Source organism: Clarias gariepinus, chromosome 6, assembly GCF_024256425.1.
Source record: "Clarias gariepinus isolate MV-2021 ecotype Netherlands chromosome 6, CGAR_prim_01v2, whole genome shotgun sequence".
Lineage (NCBI taxonomy): Eukaryota > Metazoa > Chordata > Actinopteri > Siluriformes > Clariidae > Clarias > Clarias gariepinus.
In genome coordinates, this window is record NC_071105.1 from 5,551,909 (window position 1) to 5,559,901 (window position 7,993).

The 7,993-nt window shown below is 42.3% G+C and overlaps 1 long non-coding RNA gene across 1 annotated transcript; it reads left to right on the forward strand.

The window, feature by feature from the left end:
• Positions 1-1,755: 1,755 nt before the first annotated feature.
• LOC128527071 (uncharacterized) lies at positions 1,756-7,215 on the forward strand. Its single transcript, XR_008360833.1, has 3 exons — positions 1,756-2,197; positions 6,583-6,638; positions 6,758-7,215. It is a non-coding gene; the product is annotated as an uncharacterized LOC128527071 (long non-coding RNA).
• Positions 7,216-7,993: the final 778 nt, after the last annotated feature.

Sequence of the window (7,993 nt, forward strand, 5' to 3'; positions counted from 1 at the left end):
GGACCAATGTGTTTATACCAAATAAATACTAATTACGATCGGATATACCAGTGTGGAGCTGATACACAATCAGTGAAGGACATTTCCATACTAGTGGAACTGAAGGCAACAGGTGAGTTAATACCATATACAATACCTTTTGTTAATTTTGTATATGGTATGAAAAGTATAGATGAAAAATACAAAGGACAAACAAATCATACATCATTAACTTACTTAAGTAATTATTTTAGAAGATCTTTACTTAATTTTTTTTTTATTTAGACCATTGTACTGTAATAGTAAGGTAATGATTTAAGTTTTTTATTTTGCATAGCTGAGAAACCAATGAATTTCTTACTATAATTAAACTCTCTACTTAAATCCATTATCATTTTTACTCCTGCTTATTAAAGTCACCTGCTCATTGAAAAGTGTTAAGTTTCTTGTATATTGTTTGTTTTTGTTTTTTATACAAATATACTGTATAACTCTCATTATGTTGTTACTAAGAGCAAGATTTGAACATCAGCTGTAAGGAACCTGCATCCCTCATTAATTACCCCATCGTTCTCTGCAAGAGTCTGCAAACTGCTGATTGTTTTGTTAAAGAATGTGAAAATGTTAATAAGGGGAAATTCTCCCTTTGTTATGACACAAAAACACAAATCTTGAGTGTAAGTATTAGAAATGTAACTGAGCGAGACTCTGGTGAATACTGGTGTGGAGCTGAAGCATGTGGACAATCTGGTAATGGAAAGAAGGTTTATTTCACACGGATCAACCTGACAGTTACTGGTGAGTTTATAGAGACACAGAGACACACACAAATGACTATTTTGTCATTACAACAGTTTTGTGTAAAGCACAGCGTCAGTGCACATCCTAACCATGACTAGTCCGTAATGTTATTGGACATTTGATGAATATAACAATAATAGCAGAAGAAATATAGGTATGTTTATAATTTCCACACAAATTATGTAGCTGATATTATTTGTCCACCTTCTGAGTTTTGCCCTTTCAGGTTAAATGATATAAAGAAGCAGCAGCGTCTTGTGATTTATCAGATGTACAGAATACACAGCCACAACATACAGAATGCTGACTTTATTGTGTTGAATATGTTCTGCTATCATTCATACACTAGAATAATTCTCTTAATGCCATTCATTATCTAACTAAACTTTTACTGCTTTAGATCCATGTGTTTCACTTTCAACAGCGAAACCAACAGAACCTTCTTCATCATCATCAACTTCTCCTCCAGCAGGTGATTTTGCTCAGACACACATTTTCCCATCAGTCTAACTACATAACACTGATGAATCTTTTTCCTTATAAATGATCAGAATGAAGGTTAAAGTGTCTGATTCTTTTCCAGAATTTCCAGCTTCCATTTTGATCACTGTGTCTGTGATTCCACTGCTGCTTCTGATTGCATTCATCTTCCTTATTGTGATTCTGCAAAAGAGATGCAGGGTGAAAGGTACCCATACACACAACACACATGATAAAAAGTCCAATATGGTAAATGTATTGTAAATGGTTGGTTCAGGCAGTATGTGATACGGGGGTAACATTACTGTCCAGCCTCCAGCTACAGTTGTGTCACGGAGGGGGAAAAGGCAGGAGAGGAAAAAGACCCAATAGCAGACACAGATACTCTCAAGGGAATTTATTAGGGGATTAAAGGGTTAAGTTACAGCCACAGGGGGAGTGTGTGTGTGTGTGTGTGTGTGTGTGTGTGTGTGTGTGTGTGTGTGTGTGTGTGTGTGTGTGAGAGAGTCAGCGCGCAGCAGGGGGCGGCACGAGTATGTGTGTGTGTGAGAGAGTAAGCGCGGAGCAGGGGGCGGCGCGCGTGTGTGTGTGTGAGAGAGTCAGTCAAGGCGTGCACAGGGTGCTTTGGGGAATACCTTGTGACGTAGCGGGAGTCCGGGCAACGACGTCAGGGGATCCTCCGTGAACCCGGAAGTGGGAGCGCACGAATTATCCTCGGATGTAGCGCAGAGAGCGGCCAAGCGCTATGCGGATTCCTGACGTGGGTCCGCGTTGCGGTCGAGGATAGAGGTGCAGGGGTTTCCGACTTACGTCCGTGAGAAGTATGAGCACGGCGCGCGTCGAGGGAGGTCCTCCGAAGAAGCGGAAGTCTTCTTGCGCCGCGGCGGGGTGCATCACTGGCTGTGGACCGAAGAACACAATCGGCGTCTTTAACCAGGTAAGAGTCGATAACCAGTAGATCCAGCCACGTGAACAAAACAAATCCAAAGGGCGAGACTGAAGTCAGGAAACTAATACAGGCAGGGTCATACACGGGAATCAGTCCGAGAATCAGGCAAGGTAAGCAGAAGGGACGAGACGAAAGAGGAGTCCAAAGGGGAGCTGGGTCGGCAACGAGACAAAATCCAAGGAATCAATAATATTCACAAAGACGTAAGGCACACGAGCGAGATACTGCGGCACCAACAGGTGCACTCAGCTTGCTTTTAAAGCCTAGGGGTGATCCGTAATCAGATCCAGGTGTGCTGTGATGAACGCTGGGCGTGCTGAAAACTCCGGGGTGGAGTTAGGATTGTGAGGTGTTAGCAGGAGGTGGCTGGCTCGTGACAAGTTGTTCATTTCTAAGCTTCTTTGTGTGTGTGTGTGTGTGTGTGTGTGTGTGTGTGTGCACCCTAAGCTCCAGGTTTCTCATGACCCTACACAGTATAAGGGGTATATATAACAGATAGTTAAATAAATTAACAAATAATTCATGATTAATTGTCCAACTGCTGTATTTTATTGACTTACACTGCTAGGGGAAGTAAAGTCTGGAAGGCTGACCAGCACCAGAGAAGTCGTGGAGACATTTTTGAGAGAAACCCACAATGACATCTTCAGAAACCAGGTCCTCGATGCCAACCCAAATATCAACAGTGTTGATATACCTGCAAAGGAGCTTAACATTAGCAAACCATCCTGGAAGGAAATCCAAGAGATGGTGAAGAAGGCCAGGTCGGGTTCTGCCCCTGGCCCAAGCGGCATACCCTATAAGGTGTATAAGAAGTGCCCAATGCTTCTCTGGAGGCTATGGAAGCTGTTCCAGAGGATTTGGAAGAAGGGCATCATTCCATTGTGTTGGAAAAGGGCAGAAGGCTGCTTCATACCAAAAGAAGAGAACTCCTCAACCATAGACCAATCTAGAACAATCTCACTGTTAAGTGTAGAATGTAAGATTTTCTTCTCTGTACTGGCTAAGAGGATGACCTCATATATGACTGAGAATGGATATATCGACACTGCTATCCAGAAAGGGGGGATCCCGGGCTTCTCTGGATGTCTGGAACATGCTGGAGTTCTCAGTCAGATGATCCAGGAGACCAAGGCCAGCAAAGGCAATCTGACCGTTGTTTGGCTGGACCTGGCTAATGCGTATGGATCAATCCCTCACGCCCTCATCCATGCAGCACTAGACCATTACCTCATACCTCAGCACATCAAGGGAATGATCACCAGTTACTTTGGCGGAATCCAGCTACGATTCAGGACAGGCCACTTCACCACCGAGTGGCAAAACTTGGAAAAAGGGATCGTAACTGGCTGTACAATCTCCCCCATCCTCTTCATCATGGGAATGAACCTCATAATAACAGCTGCTGGGAAGGAAGCCCGAGGCCCAAAAATGCAATCGGGCATCCGACAACCCCCAATAAAAGGTTATATGGACTTACCGTGACGACCACAACCCATGTGAAGGCGAGGTGGATGCTTACTGTTCTAGACCGCATGGTAACGTGGGCCAGAATGAGGTTTAAGCCAAATAAATCCAGGTATATGGTGATCAGGAAAGGTAAACTGACAAATAGAGTCATGCTACATGTGCAAGGGGAGGAGATTCCATCGATAAAGGAAAATCCAATTAAGTGCCTCGGGAAGTGGTTCGATGATTCACTTACCGACAGGAATAACATTAGCAGTACAAAGAAGCAGACAGAGGAATGGCTGAGGAGGATCGAAAAATCAGGGCTCCCGGGGAAGTTCAAAGCATGGCTTTACCAACATGGTTTGCTGCCAAGACTCATGTGGCCGCTGACGGTGTATGAAGTTCCCATGACAAGCGTCGAAAGAGTGGAGAGAAAGATTAACAAGTACCTCCGGAGGTGGCTGGGAATTCCTCCAAGTTTCACTTCAGTAGGCCTTTACATAAGATCAGGGCAGCTCCAACTTCCTCTGTCATCCGTGGTTGAGGAATTTAAGGTAGCAAAGTGCAGAGTCATAATGACATACAGAGACTCCCAGGATGAACAAGTCAGGCAGGCAGGTATCCTTACAAGATCAGGATGCAAATGGGCAGCTGACTCATCTGTTGCACAAGCTGAAAGTATGCTGAAGCTACGTGACATCATAGGAACGCCATGCATAGGAAGACAGGGTCTTGGAACTTCCCATATCCAGCAATGGGGGAAGGCTGGATTGAAGGATAGAAGGGCCATGATCCAGGCGGAGGTACGGAACCTGGAAGAGGAAGAACGAAGGGCAAGGGCAGTGGAACTAGCATCCCAGGGAGCATGGACCAAGTGGGACCTACCCAAGAGGAAGATCATATGGGGAGATCTGTGGAAACTGGAACCTTTCCGTATCTCATTCTTGTTAAGATCGGTGTATGACACACTCCCAACTCCAACAAACTTGCACAAGTGGGGCTTAAGAGAGGATCCACTGTGCAAGCTTTGTGGGGAGAAGGGTACCATGGCACACATCCTGTCAGGGTGTAAAACAGCACTGGCCCAAGGTAGATACAGGTGGCGCCATGACAAGGTGCTCATGACACTTGCCAACACCCTGGAGCAGGAGAGACGCAAGAAACACCAACCACATGGGAGAGTAATACCATTGATTAAGTTTGTAAGATCGGGTCAAAAGCCACCAACTACAGTAATAATGAGAACTAATCTGCTGCAAAAGGCCCAATCATGGGAAATGAAAGTAGACCTGAAGGAAAGATTGCAGTTTCCCCCGGTTGTCCAGACAACCCTGAGGCCAGATGCAGTACTGTGGTCTGAAGAGGCAAAAAAGATCATCATCATCGAACTTACAGTCCCATGGGAAGAGGGTTGTGAGCAAGCATTTGAGAGAAAGAGCGCCAAATACCAGGATCTCTTGCAGGACTGTAGGGAGAAAGGTTGGCAGGCATGGCTATTCCCAGTTGAGGTCGGCTGTAGAGGATTCCCTGCCCAGTCAGTATGGAGGATGCTTACAGCCATTGGGGTGATGGAAAGGGAGAGAAAGATGACTGTCCGCAGGATGGGGGAGGCTGCAGAGAGGGCTTCTTGCTGGTTATGGAGCAGGAGAGAAGAGTCTAGCTGGAAGCCAGGGGGAGTAGATGGGCAGTGATTTGGCCACCACTGCTGACCCACCAATGTTGAGGGTGTTGCGGTTTAGGGTTGAAACACCCAATGATCATTGGATACCGCCTGATGACATCAACTCCTCCTGGCTAAGGCTACATTCACCAAGGTGAATGAAGGAGAAGCATCTTTAGATGTAATTAATATCATGACTTGGATTAAAAAGATTCTGAATTATGCTTAAATGTTATGTTGTAGTGTCTGTGATTTTGTGTTTCTGTGTAAATTAAATGCTCAGTAGTTGAAGCAGGATATTTCTGTACATGCTCATTACATTCACATGTCGCAGATGAATACAGATGAGAACATATCTACAGACAAGACAGATCAAAAAGTTAATAGAAATTGTTTTACTACAGGATTTCTAGCCATCATATAGTCCCAAAATAAACAACATAGTTGCAAGCAGCAATGATCGGAGCCAAACACCTGGCCAAGCCAAAAAGCTGGGTGATGTAACAAAAAAAATTATTCTTAGAACAAGAAAAGGCGTGTTGTGTGTGTGTGTGTGTGTGTGTTATATACAGTAATAATAAGTGACCACCACAGACTTTTTTTAAGTAATAATAATAATCACTTGACATAAGCGTAGACAAAAACTCTGACCATCCGTTTGAGACCTAATTTTATGAAAATATGTGTTTTAATGAAACCAAAAAAAAAAAAAAACTTTTTAATAACTCTTTAATAATTGTGATCATGGCTCATGCTGTGGTATACAAAGATCATATGATGTACAACAATTTCATTCTCTGCATAATTGTGGAATTTGCCTTTGTTTCACATTTAGAGTAAAGCAGACATCAGTGCTTTTTAATTGTTGTACTGTATGCACATCCACAGCACCTCTTCCCCTGTCCTGAGTCCTGAGCCCTCTGCTCTTGCTTTGTGCCTTGAGTTCTCTGGTATAAGCTCCAGGTTTCCCATGACCCTACACAGAATAAACTATACATAATGGAAGATTTAATAAACAAATGGTTCGGGAACCATTTGTTCATGAAACCATCACATTCTCTATCTAACTGACTTGGTTTGAAAGGTTTTCAAAGTTGTGATTAAATAAAAGATTCTAGACTTGTGCTATTTCCCAGATGAACACAGAAGAGAACAGATCTACACACAATACAGATCGATAAATACACTACAGGATTTCTAGCCATTATAGAATCCCAAAGTGAAAATAACAAAAGTTATGATATTTGTCTATTTATTTCAGCAGGTATGACTTGGTTTGGCAAGTGTTGTGTCCTCTGCTCAAGAAACAACAGGGAGGTAACTGCCTTCACCAGTGCACGTGTGTGTTCAGTATGAAAACATATTCTCTTTTAGGAAAAATTGCAAATTAACATTTGCTTTATTTTGTTTCTGTTTTTGTGCTTTCTCCCCATGAGAATGAAGAGATGTCTTCAACCAGACGTCTTCATACATCAAATGCTGATATTCACGTCATTTTCCCTGATCAACTATCTACAACCACCTCTGATGCTTCCCTAACTGTTTGTGACAACACACTGTTATCATCAACCCCCTGTTATTCTAGTATTAGTTCTACTCCTGATTATCTTACAATCCTCCCTGATCTGGTGTCAGGTGGACAAACTGGTGAAGGTTCTGTTTATGCAACAGTTCCCGAACTAAAGCCACCACCTGTAATCATACGGTCCCAAAGATAATCATTGATAAGGAAGAGATCTTGCGTGACTACGAAACACCCAGCCATGATTTCTAGATTATCTGCAGCAGGACTTGAAATTTCAAAAAACTTCTTCTGCATGTATCGCCTTTCTTACTCTTATTATTCTCCACTTCCACACACTACTGTACATGGAGCAATCACTGCAATGTGCCTGAAAAGACTTAATAAAGATATCTGTATCAGCGTTACAGTGGTGGTATACTGTAGCCTCACCATTTGACTTCGAAAAGACTTTCTGCTCATTCTTACAAAAGGTTCAAGCTTGTACTTCGTATTGTAGTGCCTACTTAGATTCTAATAAACTATTGTTCATGATTTATGAATTGTAACTTACATTCACACTGCAGGCGAAAGTAACTCATATCTAATCAGACTTGTTTGTAAATGTGATAAGTGTAGTGTTGTATTGATGGTATAGTCACATAAACTCTGATTTGACTGTTCAGACAGCAAACGCATTGCATACAGTCAGATCTGTGTCTAATTTAAAATTGAAAAGATTAGATTTCATGTGGAATCCCGCTTAATCAGACTGTTTACTCCACAGCTCACACATCCACAGGTCTCTCTGCTTCCTCAGTCAGTGGTGCTCGACAATTGGCTGAGAAATATGGTGAAGGTCTTAATTATGCAGTAATTACTTTTCATGCCAACCCAGCGTTAATCATGCAGTTCCAAAACTTATTGTTAAGAGGTCATAGTGATTATGCTTCAATTAGTCATGTTATGTAATGGAGCTAGTTTAGCATTATCAAATACAAAATTCAAAAATTTTTCTTACATGCACAGTCATACACAGTTTGATAGTTACGACCGGCCATGGCATAAAATTTAAAATGGGGGGATCTAAAATATGAAATAAGAATATAACATTTAAAAAGAAAGATAGACTGTAAAAAAGTAAATAAAGTATAAAATAATATATATGTCT